At 46.5% G+C, this 15,933-nt stretch overlaps 1 long non-coding RNA gene across 1 annotated transcript in view; it reads right to left on the minus strand.

Moving 5' to 3' along the window:
• Positions 1 to 2,045: 2,045 nt before the first annotated feature.
• The window catches only part of LOC309576551, a 38,896-nt gene continuing 25,008 nt past the window's right edge, over positions 2,046 to 15,933 (minus strand). Inside the window, exon 3 of the long non-coding RNA XR_014226694.1 lies at positions 2,046 to 2,329. This is a non-coding gene — a long non-coding RNA (uncharacterized lncRNA). The remainder of the gene's footprint in view (positions 2,330 to 15,933) is intronic.

Genomic DNA, 15,933 nt, shown 5'->3' on the forward strand with positions numbered 1-15,933 from the left:
CCTTTCAAAGCATTTCTAAATATTGCCCCAATTTCCCTGTTGGGTGTGAGGTTCTAGGAACCAGCCACCCGCACAAAGCAGCTGTGGAGCCACGTCTAAAACTGCCTCACCTGCTGTACAGAAAGAGCTGACAATAGCATTAGCATGAAACTAAAATTAGAGGCTAATTGGGTTCTGCAGTCACTGAAATTGATGACAGCTCAGCAATTAACATCCCTGAATTTTCTTGACTAAAATAACCCTAAAATCTGTTCCCATTCATGCTTCTCCCTGCTCCATAAGCAAATGCTGTGGTAGTCTGGCACGCTTTGCACACAGGGGAGTTCTAGCACCTCTGCCAGGGCTTGTGCTGTTCCCAGCAGTTACTGGGGCAGGCATAGGTCTGGGAAGAGATTGTGAATCTGCAAATCAGCATCATTTCACAAAAATGGGATGTGATATTCAATGCCAGGTCATGGGAACCATCACTAACCATCACCAGTGCATGAACACATACAAGACACAGTCCAACAGAAACCGTGAGGGGCAATGGCATGGTGTCCCCTGGTCCTTGGTGCAGGTAAGTCTGGCAGTGATGCCAGACTGGTGCTGCTGCTGCTCCAAGCAAAAGAGGGCGATACCAACATTAAGAAGTGAGGGAATAAAAGCATCTCCTGCTCAGGGTGTCAACACCAGCTCAGAGTGTTGGAGTAGGACACAGGCCCAGCCTCTGTCAGCACATCTTGTAAGTGAATCAGAACATCTTCTGTTAAGGTGGGCAACAACACCTACTGAACCTTTCACTTGACCTCCCTGGGCTGCATCGCACATTTGGGGCAGAGCAAAACACACCCTATTTAACTGTACATGTTATTTACAAGTTGAGGGGGTTGTTCTCCAAGATCCAGAGTGAGAGATCAAATGCACTACTATTACAGCTGCAAGCAGCAATTGCTCTGCATCTCCCTCAGACAATGTGCTGCAGACTTGCTGTGCAGGATATGGCCACGTGCAGCCTCTTTCAGGCTTTCTGTGCATGTGTGGCGTGTGCCCATCTGCCTGTGGTGTGCTCACCTGCCCTGTGCTCACCTGCAATTTGTGCAAGATATCTACGGTTTCATTTTTAGTTCATTGTTCTGTACAATATTTGGAGTTTCTGATCCATAAAAGCATCTTATGGTGGTACATTTGGAAAAGCCATGGCATGCTTCTGCCTCTACTCACAACTGAAGTCTCTGACTGCTGACAGAGCTGAGCTTTGTCCCTCTTCTGTCCCTTCCTTCAGCATCTGGCTTGATTTTGCTCTGGCTGGCAATTTTATCTGCATTCTCTAGTCCAGATGTTGCCTGTGGCTCTTCATGAGAATTTCCCAATTCTGCTGTGACCCATGAGGCAAGGAAGGGGCATGGTATGAGGCCTGTTCCTCACCTCAGCTGTGATGAAGACTAGGCCATGGCTGGGCCCCTCCTGCTGCTCCTGCTCACAGACATGTAACTCATTGCCATCACCACACAGCTCATTGCAATCGCTTGCTCCACTCTCCTCCTCCCTTCTTCCTACACTTGCTGCAGGCACAAAATGTTCCCAGGCTCCCACAGCCATGCCTGGGGCATGCCAAGTCCATATGCTGCTGTCCCTTTCACACACATTTCCAAAGGGCAAAAAAATGCACTCCTTGAAGATACACTTCTCTGTGTACCATCCATCAAGCAGAAAGAATAAACCTGGCCAAGACGGCCATAAAAACATGTCATTGTTTAGCAAGGCTTCACTTGACACCCAAAGATAACAAATATATTATTTTGGGGTAAAGAAATATAACCAGTTCTATTTCCAATGCAACATGCCTAACTTTTTCTTAAGTAAATCACTTTTGTACTCATTTGGTTTAAAACTCTTGGTGTGCCCAGAAGAAAAATGTCTGCATGTGTATTATATATATATTATACTACAGATATTATATACCTCTGCATTATGCTACAGACATCCATTCCTTCCACCACTTATTTCATCATTTCAGGCTACAATCAGAGCACTCTTGGCTTTATTCTAACACTCACCCCCATAGATTACGAGCAAACAAGTTTCTGCATTGGAAGTCCACAGCTCATGGCTCTCCTTGGCTGTCCCAGGCAGCTAACCCTGCTGGAGATGTTTGCTCCGTGCTGGCATTTGGAGGGGACCATGATGTTTTGCTGTCGCTGCCAGCGGGCAGATGCGTGCCGGGGCCTGGAACCCCCCCTCCGTGGGCTGCGTGGGTCCATCAGCCTCCATGCCCAACTCTGCAGAAGCCATCGGGCTCCATCCCCAAGAGCATCATCACGGGAACTGAGGCTTCACTTACAGCTGGCTGCAAAATACAGACCGTGAACAGCATGGAGTTTAAGTGCCAGATTTTTTCTTGACTGATTCTCCCAGCTGGTGGTAAGTTCATATTTCAAGGTAACATCAAGCTCATCAGTGTCACAAACAATTGCTGCCTTAAGAATCAACAAAATCCTTCCCTTCGTTAAGTCTCACCTGAAGAGTCCCCACATGCAGGAATATGTCTGACAGCTCTCTGGGATACCAAGGCATAAGCAGCATAAAGACCCATGTGCTGGGTGAAAGCTCAAACCTGGGGCTGGAAATGTCCTCCTGAGCAGCAGTAATTGCAGCTCACGTCACAACATCCCAGATAACAACAGCTGAAGGTCCCTGTTTCAAAGTGACTGAACATTTCAGTGCAAAGCTGAACTCTTGTACTCATCACTGCAGCAGCCTCATGGGGCTCATTCTCTTCCCTGTCCCCTAACATGTGTGAATTATCCTCCCAAATAGCTATTTTTCTACCAACAATATGCACATCTTTTCAAAGGCAAAGTGGAAATCCCTGCAAGTATTTCTGGTGCTGCTTCCAGTCAGAAATAGCAGTAATCTGAGCCACAAGAGAATTGCATTTCTGTTGCTGAATTCCTTTGTACAAGTATCTTTGCTTTGAAAGAGTTTGGCAGCAGTGAGGCACAGGCTAATTTTACTTATAAGGTGTGAATCAAAGAAGATTTGCAAGTTTCTGAGTCACAGAAAGGAAGCGTCTGTGGCCTTTCACCACTTCTGTCAAGAGAATACGTCACAGTTCAGCTATTTTAGATCCAACTTCAGACCGCTCGCTGCGCCCCGCAGATCCCCATCTCCCACCACCCTCATGCTCTCCCCAGGCACAGCAACCGGGACAATTCCAGTCTTCTCTTGGGACCTGGGGAACTTCCAGCCTTACTCAAACCTGCTGTTTTTAATGGGATGCATCACCATGGGCTGCAGTGTGAGAGAGTTGAATAAATTTAATTTGGCAGAATTCAGCAGACACTTTGTGAGAAAAAGGGGTGACCAAGGAAAGGGCGAGCTACTCCCCACATCACACAGCATTGAAAGCCCTGGGAAGCTGAGGGCCTAAGCTACAAACACTGCTGCAGCAGCAGCAAACTTCCAGGGACTGCACTGTGCATACAGCCTGACTCTGCTACCACATAAACAAGGGACTATAATCAACCAACTCCTTCTGTGCTCCTGTGCTGCCGTGAGAGCTCCCACCCGAGGCCAGGTTGTCCTGAGTGTGGAGACAGCTCTGCTGCACTGGCTGTGGTAGCTCCAAGGAGCACATACAGGTGTTCAGCTCTGCTTCCTCCAGTCCCAAAGATTTCATGGTCTCTGAGATGCTGTTGAGGCCACTTTTAGCCAGCAGCTGAACCACTGGGGTCACCCCAAACATGGGAGTTCATTCCGCCCAAGAGATGAGGTGGGGCAGCCTGTGCCCACAGTACCTGGCAGCATGCCCCCCCTGCATGGCTCCCAGGGTGATGTGTGCAAGTGCTCCCCTCACTTTTTATCTCTTTATCCACTGCTCATGACAGACCTGATCTTCTCCAGGCCTACAAGGATATGCCAAGGACTGGCACATTACAACATGTCATTCCACTGTTACCACCTGCTGCTCTCCAACCCCAACAGACCATTTTTTTGCCCTGTCCCAGACTGGGGGTGACAACACCATCTTCTGCCTTAAAACAGGTCCTCAGGGTTTACAGACAACAGGCATGGTATAAAAACTGCACAGCAGTATCAGCAGGAGTGGAGGGTCCTCCACCTTCCAGCAGTCTGTGGGATCTGCCCATTGAATACATGGGTGAATTCTCCCATAAAAGTCAGTATTGGGCATGCTTATCTGGCTTAATTATTTCCGTTCACTGCCACATGCAGCCTGATCCAGCACAGCTCCATGGCTCCACAGCCATTGTCAAACTAAATTCTTCCCTGATAGTCTGTGGACATTTGTCATCTGCAATCTATTCCTTGGTTTCTGGCATGTATTTTCAGTGCTTTCTCTCAAAAGCTGTTTCAGATTTCCCTGGGCTTCTCCCTGACCTCTGTGAGTGAAGCCTCACACAGTTTAATTGTTGACAGCTGTGTCAGGAGAAGTATTTTATGTTCCTCTTGCTGCAGCACATGAGCTACTACACAAAGGGTAGCCTGGCTGTGTAATACACCATAATGTGGAAAGCAGACCATGTCTTCTGAGGAGGGGGTTTGGGGGGTTTTAACTGTCTGTGATGTTTTTCAGAGATAATTGCAGTTCCAGACATGAAAATGCTGACAAGTAAAAGGCAGCTGAGCAAACAGGTGAAAAGCTTTAAGTACTGGGTTGGATAAAAGTGAATCTCTCCTCCTTTCCAGGACCTTGCATTTCAGTTTCATGGTAAAGAAAAACACAGTTAAAAAGAAAAAAAGAAACTCACTTCTGATTTTTTTTCCCCAGGCAAAAGATGGGAAATGCTGCGGACTAGATTGTTCTCCCTTTTCTGCCAGGCTGAACTCAAATCTGAAACATCTGTTCACATAACTTGAGACAATCTCTCCCAGTGTAAACTCAGACTCTTCCTGCCATCAGTGAAGAACTACCAGTTAAGTTTTTTGTGGAAGCCTAAGAATCCAGACACTTCTCATGTTCCCTGCAAGCACTGAATAACAATGGGTTCTCACTACCAGCAAATCACTTGCAAAGAAAAATTAGCATCTCTTCAAGTACTCTAAATCCTAAAATCTGTTTTTTCTAGAATGACACTATACACATTATCCTTCAGGAGTTATTCAAATTGGGCAGTACTAGGTATATAAAAGAAGTATCTCACCCAGCACAGCAGGGTTAATTCAGGTGATTGCAAAGATAAAGGGCAGGGGAAAATATTCCATTTTCAATATAGAACCACAGACTGGTTTGTGTTGGAAGAGACCTCTAAAAACCATCTTGTCCACCAACCCCACCATCAGCAGGGTCACCTTTCATTAGACTGGGTTGCCCAGCCTAGACTTGAACACTTCCAGGGATGGGCAGCCACAACTTCCATGGACAACCTAGTCCGCTATTAAGGTACAATGTGCAAGGCAGAGAGTAGGATTTTAGCTGAAAGTATTGAGGACCGAATTTGCTTGCAGAACTTGCACACAGCCCTGGGTTCAGGGCTCACACTCCTCGCTGCATCCCCAAGCTTGGCAGAAGAGGACCTATGGCCCATGCAGAGCTCAGTTCTCATAGAAATGCCTGTGTGTATGTACGTATAGAAGGAACACATCTCTGGCTATACAAGTACTGGAAGTTCAGAAACAGAGCAGTGGCAAATCAAACAAAACGCTGCAGAGCTGTGCACGATCCTAACCCTGTCCCTGCTCTTGCAGCCCTCCAAGAGCTCTCTGTATTCAATATGTTTTGGAGCATGAACCCCATCCTGTCAGAGAAACAGACTGGAAATCAGGGTTCCTTTCTGATTCTGCTTCCAGTTCTCTGTGTGTGTGTGTACAAGTCACTTTGTTTCCCTGCTGTTTTCTCCAGACTCACATAACATGGTGTACAAGTGGGGACTGTCCCCAGCTACAGACCTGCACAATGTCCCAATCAGCGAACTGGATTGGAAGTGAAGGGTTCTGGAAGCCACAGGGGAAAGGAAAAAACAAGAAAAAAGAGAAAAGAGAGAAAAGAAGAAAAAAAAAAAGAAAAGCACACGTACTTCACCGTATCCAGTAGCTTTCCCATGTGGAGAAATGCCATCCTGATTATTTTTGCCTTCTCCCCACACAGCGGTAGATGGAGCCCTGCTTCCCTGCTCTCGCCAGCCCGGGGATACAGCAATACCAGAGATGCCAGCTGTAGGACCTGCCAGCACTGCTGCAGGGGACAAAGCTGAGGGGTTACACAGGAGGGACCTCGGGCTCACAGCTCCTGCCTGACTCATGAAATTTGCTGAAACTTGAGAATAACAAAAGTATTCGACTAACCACAGTATTGCCTTTTCTTCCATTTAGGCATTGGGTAATGTTTCTTTCTTTTGTAAACTATCATCAGGATTACAAGGAATTCACCAGTTTTATTTCTTTTGCAAAATATGGAATGACAAGTTTTGCTTGCCATACTTAGAAAGAACATATATAATAGTTGTATCATGGTCGTGAGCATTGGAGACTACATTATCCAGAGGATTTTACAGGAACTAAAGGTCAAGGGATCCATGGCCACTTTCTCCACCACTGCTTGCAGCTCTAATGCCTGCAGCCTGTGTGTGACAGCAGGACAGAAAGGGATGAGGGAACACTGGCAGCCATCTGCATCTCTGCAAGATGAGAAAAATTATATGAATGTGGATGTTGATTTTCTCTCCCTCCCCATCTTCAAGTGCTCCTGCAAGTGACACTGGTACAGCCTGCATGGATGCAGGCAGCCTCTGGAGTCATGCACCACTTGGCCAGAACTACTACTGCAGTTCCCTCAAGACATGTCAGCCAGGTCTTCTACAGCAACAGCTGACAAATGGAGTATTTCAGAGCAGTGAGAGCAAAATCCACAGAATCACAGAATATACTGAGTTGGAAGGGACCCACAAGGATCATCGAGTCCAACTCCTGGTCTTGCAGAGTCACACCATGTTCCTGAAGGTATTGTTCAAATGCTCCTTGAACTCTGTCAGGCTTGATGCTATGACCACTTCTCTGGGAAGCCTGTTCCAGTGCCCGACCACACTCTGGATGAAGAACTTTCTTCTAATATGTAACCTAAACCTTCTCTGACAACTTCAGGCCATTCCTTCCGGTCCTGTCACTGGTCACCATAGAGGAGAGATCACTGTCTGCCCCTCTTCTCCTCAAGAGAAAGCTGTAGATTGTGATGAGGTCTGCCTTCAGTCTCCTCTTCTCCAGGCTGAACCCTCAGCTGTTCCTTTTACGGCTTCCCCTCAAGGCCCTTCACCATCTTTGTTGCCCTCCTTTTGACACTCTCTAATAGCTTAATGCCTTTCTTATATTGGTGTGGTGGCCAGGTGAGGGCACCCCAGCACAGAGCAGAGCGGTACAATCCCCTCCCTTGCCCAGCTGACGATGCTGGGCCTGATGCCCCCCAGACACAGTTGGCCCTCCTGACTGCCAGGCTCTGCTGACTCATACTCAACTTTCTGTCAACCAGGACCTCCAGGTCCCTTTCCAGGTGCTGCTTTCCAGCATCTCATTCCCCAGTCAGTCTGTAGATCCAGGGTTGCCCCATCCCAGGTGCAGAATCTGTCACTTTCCCTTATTGAACTTTATACAGTTGGTGATTGCCCAGTCCTCTGATTTGTTGAGGTGTCTCTGCAGGGTCTTCCTGCCCTCAAGGGAGTCAACAGATCCTCTCAGTTTTGCATCATCTGTGAACTTGCTCAGTATCCCTTCAAGTCCTGCATCCAAGTAATTTATGAAGATGTTGAAGAGCACAGGGCCAAGGGGGGAGCCCTGCAGAACCCCACTAAAGGACCAGTGCCAGTCTCATGTCAGCCAGCCACTGTCACCCTTTGCACCCGACCCGTGAGCCAGTTGCTCACCCATCACATGACATGTTTATCCAGCTGTGAGATGGACAGTTTGTCCAGAACGATATTATGAGAGACAGTACCAAAAGCTTTACTGAAATCTCAAAAGATTACATCAACTGGCTCCCTTTGATCAGCTAGGTGTGTTACTTTGTCATAAAAGGAAATCAGGTTTGAAAAGCAGGACTTTCCTCCCATAAAGCTGTGCTGGCTTATACTGCTCTCTCTTTTTGCCAAATTTTTGAGGGGTTGGTTTTTTGTTTTGGTTGGATGGTTTAAAAATGCACCATGCACATCCTGCTTCATTCTGCTGCACATCCAAGTGCAGGCTTGACTGTGAGTAAGAGCAATCCATGGTGCCGGGGAAGGCTACCCTCAAAGCCAGTGTACAACCTGTTGTTCTCTGGAAACATGTACTGCTAGACAAGAAATATATAAAACCACATTTTGTCTTGTTTTAGATTCTTTGAAGAAGACCATGTTATGCTCGTAAGAAAACTGAGATCATCGCAGAGTTATATGAGATGCTGGAGATGATATTTGCCAGTAAAGTAACTCAATATACATCTATTCTGGCACTCAATAATTAAAGAGAGGCCCCCAGCAGTGAATTGCAGGATGATTTGCTCACAGCAGCAGCTCTCCACGCTAGTGAGGTGCCAGAACCTGCAGTCAGGCACTCACAACTGCACACCTCATCTGCACAGTCCAGCTTCGAAATGTGAGTGGGCAGTGTTTTTAGCAGTACTGATTTTTCATTTCTCCAAACAGAAATTAACAGCAGAAGTGAGATTAGATACCCATCCCTGAAGATGGGGGTTTTCTGCTGATTAGCCTAGAAGTGACTGACTTTCTGAATTCAAGACCTTATGCTGCCTCTGATCCTGCCCCTGATCCTGACCAGATATAATGGTCTGTTCAGACAGGATCCATGCCCCAGCCCTAACTGAGTAAAAATCTAGGTAAGGACTTTGGCATTTGATCTTTACAAAGCAGAAGCTAACAGGTGACAAATTAAATACTTCAAAGTAGTGAAAATTAAACAGTCCTGCAGTCATGAGTGTTGGCATATGGAAAGCTGCCACCAAGCTAATAATGGAATTGTCTACCACAGCACAGAGGGAGGTCCCGGCATCACAGAGCAGCCACACATCTGGAGACTGGGAACACAGCCATTAGCAACCTGTGTTTAAGTAGCACATTCTTGCTATCTTCCTGCCAGCTGCTCATCTTCTCTCACCACAGGCCAAGGGCAGAGGCCCACAAGCAGTAATGTGGCACTGGGGACAAAGTGGAGCAGCCACATGCACAAAGGAGGGTGCCCCAGTAGAACCCTGCCTGTCTGCATCCACCTGCTTTATTCAAGTCACAAAAAATGGGCAACTGGTTCATCTGTCACACACCTGCATTTGCATATTCTGGACACCAGCCACTTTCACTGGTTCCTTCAGGTATCTGTGAGGAGTGTAAAGCCGCTGGGGGATGATCGTTCCTGGCTCACTCCAGCCTGACCCCAGCACAATTTTCTTGTGTGCAGCAGAGACACACTGCTTAGGAATGGGAGGAGACTCAGAGCCAGGAAGTGGAAGATGAACCAAACATGCAGATATCACTCACAACCAGAGGCAGAGAATGATTTCCAGACAGGTGGGTATGGAGCTTGCACAAGGTGGTCACCTATTAATGAATGACAGAGGAAACTAAACTGGGACAGTGGCTGCAGCCAGACAGCAGACAGGCTACTCACCAGCAGCCGCCTGCAAAAGAGAACCCAGGCAGGGATCGGAAAACCAAAGCATGGAATGTGCTACAGGAGCCAGCAGCAAGAGCTTAGATGTATGATACAGCTGTAGGAGGAGAAGGACACTCACATGAAACATCCATCACCACATGCACAGCTCTCCTGGAGATGTCAGATGAGGCTGATTCACAGCACTCCCCTCAGTGTCCTCCTTTCTGTAGCACAGAGAGCTGACAAGAGATAACGAGCACTAAAGAGCAGAAGGGAGATAAAGCACTAAAGAGAAGAGGGACATAAAATGCTGGAGAGGAGATATGCATGAGTGCCCAAACACACACAGGAACAAGCTCAAGTATAAAGAATGGGCAGCTTTAGCACTGAATCACTCTTCTCTTCCTGAAGTACCTGCCCCATGTACTTGAAAAGACTTTCAAGGTACCAAGTTGTATCACTAGTGAGCAAGCTGGATAGCACAGGGCAAACCAAGTGCAGACAGAGCACAACCATGCTCGTTAAGGATGCATCAGTCTATAGAGGAGCAGTTCATGCTGGCTAAGGGTGGCTGGGAGAAGATCCTGCTCCCAAGGAAGCAAAACGAAAGGAAATTCCAAGAAGTTTCTTGGCAGTCTAGTTCTGTACCCACTGACATCCACTGCAAGGGGTATTTGTTGGCTTAAGAGATGTACCATTGGTGTTGGCAACAACTACAGCATGGTTAATTAGGCTACCTTCCCTTTTTGACAATAAAAGAGACCCAAGTGTCTCAGATTCACCAAGGTGGATTTCTGTCCAACTGCCCCTTTCAGAACATCTGTGAAAAAAAAAAGTCTTAGGATCAATCAGTATCTGGTTCTCCAAGTTCATGCATAAAACACCTGGTGCATCCACACAAGCTGCTGTTCAGTCAACCCTGATACTGATTGCTCATAGCAAAGACAAATGGACACAGGGCTCTCCACTGTAGGTGTATGCTCCAGAAAAATCTAGTCCTCTTTGCCCGCAATTGTAGCAAGAAAATAAAACTGCAGAAAGAACTTGCAGGTTCTTCTATTTAATGTTTCAGTGCTTCCCGGTCAGAGGGATGGTCCTGCACCTCTTAGTTTTCCCAGCAAATATAGCTGCTGTGTTCCATGTGTGCAAGGCCTCCAGAAGTAGAATTTAGATGACAATTTCATGCCTACAAAGACTTCACTTATTGGTACTGCATCATCTGCCTGTAGAATGAGGCTTTTACATCACATCTGATTGGGAACATGAGCTTCCAAAAGCCCAGAGCTGCATCAGGTGAGCTTGTTGTTGGTCTTTTGATAATGTTCCTTTGAGCTTGCCAGAGCACGAGTTTGAATCCTGCAGCACTGACTACAGGGGACACATCTGGGATGGATTTCTTCAGGACTGGCCAAGTTCCTCCACCTGTCAGGAGGAAGGGAGGGCTTTTTCCATGCTCAAGGTATGGATTACTGTGGCCAAGCATAACAGGGAACACTTCTGGAGGCCTGCTCTTTCCTCAGCATAGGGTGCTAACGATGGCCAAAATAAAGATTTTTAGCACCAAGGATGGCATCCTGGCCTTCTCTACCCGTGGTTCGTGCATTTCCTCTCTCTTTGGTCCCTTTATGCTCTCTTCTGCTGCCACCATTGTCTCTGTGCTCTCCTGCCCCTGCTTTATCTCAAGCAGTTCACAACACAGTAAATTTTGAAGGGCAGGAGACAGGAGGAAGAAGCACTGGGAGGCTCATGCCCTCTTATTCCCTTCATCCATTTCTGGGAAGGTGACACTGGACCATAGCGATGGTGTTAATACCACACAGGGCAGCAGCTCATGAATTGAAATAGCAGGAACATTGACAGTAGTCACAGGTCTCAGAAAAGAAAGGTGATGTGGAACTGGCTTGTTCATCTTTTCCATGACAGGAAACATTTCAACCCCTGTTATCAGCACAAACATTGTCTACACCTATCATGCTTTGCAACTCACCATACTCCATGTTGGGGTGACATGAATAAAGAATGCCAGAGTGTTACTTTTCCCTTCCACAGAACAAGCTCAAAATGCAACAAAACTCAACCCTCTGTTGTTTTTTTCAGGCCCCAAAGCATTCAGCTGCTCAGTTTACTGTGTCACAGCCCACGGATGTATCAGCCTTCTAAGTAAAGGACGCTGGTCACCCAGAGCCAGCTGCTGCAAGGACCACAGGACAAGTAGCCCGTCCAGGCTACCAGCTGTCAGCCAGCCTGCCTCAGCCAGACAAAAATCCTCCATTTTTGATCCAAATACATCAACAACTGAGTAAAGAGGCAAGGAAGAAAAAGGGCAACCAGCTCTCACAAGCACATACACAGCACTGTCTTCAGCTCCCATTTTTCAATTATTTTTCTGCTTTATGGCCCCTAACACAAGAGGAAAAATGGAGGTGAGCTGCAGAACGTAATCAGTCTCTCTTTCAGCTTCTCATGCATTCACACCAAAGCAGAGCTTGGATCAGGGACACCCCCAGGCAGAGCTGGAAAACACATTCAAAGCTTTGTGAAGAATTGCTTTTACAGGACACAGGTTGTTTTGGAAATCACAAACAAAGGGCACTGAACTATAACAAGTTTTGAAAGGTCAGCAGAAAATTCCTATGGTATTTCAGACACAATAAAACCTTATGACTTCATAATGTTAATCAGAAATACCACAAAGAAGCCTTACTGGAAATCACAAGTGAATCTTAAAGACTTTGATCTAAGCTGGAATCTGGCTGCTTCAGATATTGCTGCAGAAAGGTTCATAACCCTGAAATCAACAGAAAGGACACATCAATGAAGTACATGTAAGAATAAGACCCATTGGGTCTTATTGGCCCTAACTCTGATTTAGTAAAACCAGGATAAGATAGGATGTTAGCCTTGGCTTCAGTGGTTCTGAGCTGTCCCTCAGACAAAATCTGTAGTAGAGGAGCTGAACTCTAAAATTAGACAATGAATTAGCTAGATTTTTTAAGGATCAAATTCTTTGTATGCTTCTCACTGAAAGCTGACTCAAACAGCCTTCTCTTTAGTGACTGTACAGTTAGATTTTGGGGCATCATGTACTCGCATCGGGCCAAATTGCTACAATTTGCCTCTCTACTTCAAGTGAAGGTTTCCTGGGGAAATAGCTGTTGCAGTAACGAGCCATCCCTGGGGCCCCAACAGCACAAACTGTAGTTCACTCTAACATACCAGCTACTCCAGATTTCCTTCTAACCTACATTATGCACAGGTGGGGTTTCATCAGCTGTAATTTCACTTCATGCAGAAGGTGACTGTCTCTCACGCATGCAGCATAAGCCTGCACAACGGCTCAGCAGCCCCTGGGCTCTGGCTTTCAAGGCTGAGAGAGGGCTCCAGTCCCAGGGTGTCATAGGTATCAGATATTTCTGTGTATGGATGAGGTACACAGTTGCCCCAAATCTGGTATTTGTAAGTGCAGCTTGGAAATATAAAACGAAAAGGCAGATATTTTATAAAAACTTGGCTATCAAAACAGGAAAGCAAGAGAATATATGGGCAAAAATCTAACTTCAAATGACAACCAATGCATGTTTGTTTTATGGATATCAATTATCTACGTAGGCTGTGAAAACCACTCAGAATAAAGCAGGGATGTCCCATGGTTTTCCTTTTCACTCGAAGACAGCCTAAAGCAGCAGCTTTGGTGATTTGCTTTCCAGAGTTTCTCAGGTTATGATGTAAGGAGACAAAAGACATCTATGACTGAACCCTGCCTCTCTGCCTCTCTGTACTTCATCCCTCTCTCCACTAAGTGTTTTTTTTACCTTTTCTCGTGACTAACTGACTACCTGCTATGCCAGTCCTGGTTTTCCTCCCAGATGGCAAACATCCATCTCCTGGCTGCACTCACTTGCAGGAAGCAGCAAACCTGCTGCCTCACTCCCCACAGCACTGAAACAAGTGACATGAGACTAAACTTCACTGTAACCAAAAATGTACCTAATCCACTGAAAAGTGTGAGGCCAAGCTTGCATGACACGCTGCTTGCAGAAGTCTCAGACTTGGGGGTAAAACAGAGCACCAGTTTTAGGTGTATGTTATGTGGTAGATGGAGGCCGCTCATTCCACTGTTAAGAGGCACATGAACACAGAAAAACAGTGTTAGACCCAGCATTAGCGGCTGATCATTGCCATGATGGGAGAGATTTATCCTGTAGCACCAGATATTAAAGCCTTTACATAGTATGCAACCTGCTCAACAAACCCAAGATCAGGAGACACAGACACCTGTAGAGAGGATAAATAAAGCCCAATAAAAAGACAGAGTTACAAAGACATCTTTAATTTCTGTCATGAGACCTAGACCCAGGATGAAGGCTCTGTTCTATGTGCCCCACAGCCATCACTACCCTCTTCCTTTAAAGGGATTCCCACCTCAGTAACCCAGCACCCTCTGGAGCAAGAGTTGTGAGTTCTCTCATCAGGCCACAGAAAAGGCCAGCAGAGAGCACCAAGCCTAAACCTATGAGTCTGAAGTTATTTGAAGACAAAAGCACACACAGAAAAACCTCCCATTTAAAACATGGGTTATAAAAGCCAAACAGTTGTGTGCAGTACTGTGATCGAATGCCATCCTTATTCCATCACAGCTTGAAATAGATTGGGTAACAGGCAAACAACTGTAAAAATCCCGAGCTGCTGCCAATGAACACGCAGCAGGCAGCGGCACCGTGCTGGCTTGCTTCACTTCCAGCACTGTGGCGTTTGTCCAAGGAAAGCCTCCATTATGCTTCAGGAACACACTGACTGTCAATACATCCAGAGGAACCTTGCTGGTAAACTTTACATTGCAAAGGCTCCACAGGCCCCAGCACTACAGGCTGAGCATGCCCAGACCTCAAGAGTACCCTCAGCTAACAGGACATAGGCAAAAATGCCCTTATTCCATTTATCCAGTCCATAAGACAAAAGCTAGGCACAGGATTCAGGTCTTCCCAGATCTTCTGAACCCCCCTGTCAAGCCTAGGTAGTTCTCCAATTTCAGCTGCTGCCTGCACAGGCTTTGTTAGTGCTGGAGGCTGAGGCTTTGTACCAAGCCCCAGGAGTTCAGTACATTCTGTTCAGAGTGCCAAAGCCACTGAATAACCACGTACATTTGCATTTGCCTAAACATAGCCTAAACATATTGCAAACAAATAGTAGGAATAAGTTTAGCACTTGAGGCACAATTAAAAGCTAAAAACACCAATCAATAATTTGGTCCTTTTCCAAAAAGACCAAGAAAAGCCAATAAGAATAATTGAAACAGTATTTTTGTATTGCAGTAAAAAACAAAGAATAAAAAGGTCGAGATGTTTGCCAAGAACTTTAAAACCTATTTTTAACCAGTCAGTACATTTTATGAGCTTATCTGTAGATAAGATAAGCTGCTAAATACCATTTCTGGGGTTTAGACTTTTTGCTACAGGCATATGCAATCTCTGTTGCTGCCTGAGCCTGACTGCTTTCCTCTCTAGCTGCAGCAGGATCGCAGAGGTAGCCAGCCTCACAGCAGAGCTGCTGCATTATGAATCAGATCATGCTCATCAAGGAAAGGAGGCTGGAGTGTTGAGGGTGGGCTTGCGAGAGCCAAGAGACTCGGGGTGCTATTCTTGGCGGCACCAGCGAGTGACCGCATGACCTTGTGAGAGTGACTTAATCACTGCATGGATCAGCTTCCCAGCCTCTCTGTGTCAAACCGCAGTGCTGCAAACAGCCTGGAGGCTGCTTGCTTTAGGGAAAGGAGAAACAGAATGAGACTATATGAAAAAGAAAGGAAATAATGAAGTGCATGAGGATGCAGTCACATTGCTGATTTCAAAGGCAGCTTGGACTGTGTTTGGAACAAAGGCTCTAACCCACGTAATACAAGAGAAATAAAGTGTTAAAAAAATGAGCAGCATCCCCACCCCCTTAGTTATTTTATCCCTCTGGGCATTGGAAGAGGCAGATATTACTGTAATTGAACACCTGTGAGGTGTCTGGATGCTGCTATACCAGATGAGATTCATCCTCCCAACGTCCCTGCATGAGGGGAGGAGGAGGCCAAGCCCTATTTGGTCTGGAGCTGGTGTACAGAAGAACACTCCCACAGTTAAGGACAGCCCCTGTCGCAGTATGTGTGATGTGCACCAGTGATGTTTTACTGCAGCTCTGCCTGGTAACAGCACAGGATACAGCCCACCAGTGGCAAGAGAAATCCCCACTCATAACTGCTGTGAGCTCACCCTGGGCAGTGGCTCAGAGAGCACTGTGGTGCCCACAATCCCTGACCACGGGCCCTCCAGCCAGCCCAAGGCACAGCGGGGTGTCAGCTGGGCTGCCTAGTCACCA

The sequence above is a fragment of the Coloeus monedula genome (assembly GCF_965178545.1).
Source record: "Coloeus monedula genome assembly, chromosome: 10".
Classification (NCBI taxonomy): Eukaryota; Metazoa; Chordata; class Aves; order Passeriformes; family Corvidae; genus Coloeus; species Coloeus monedula.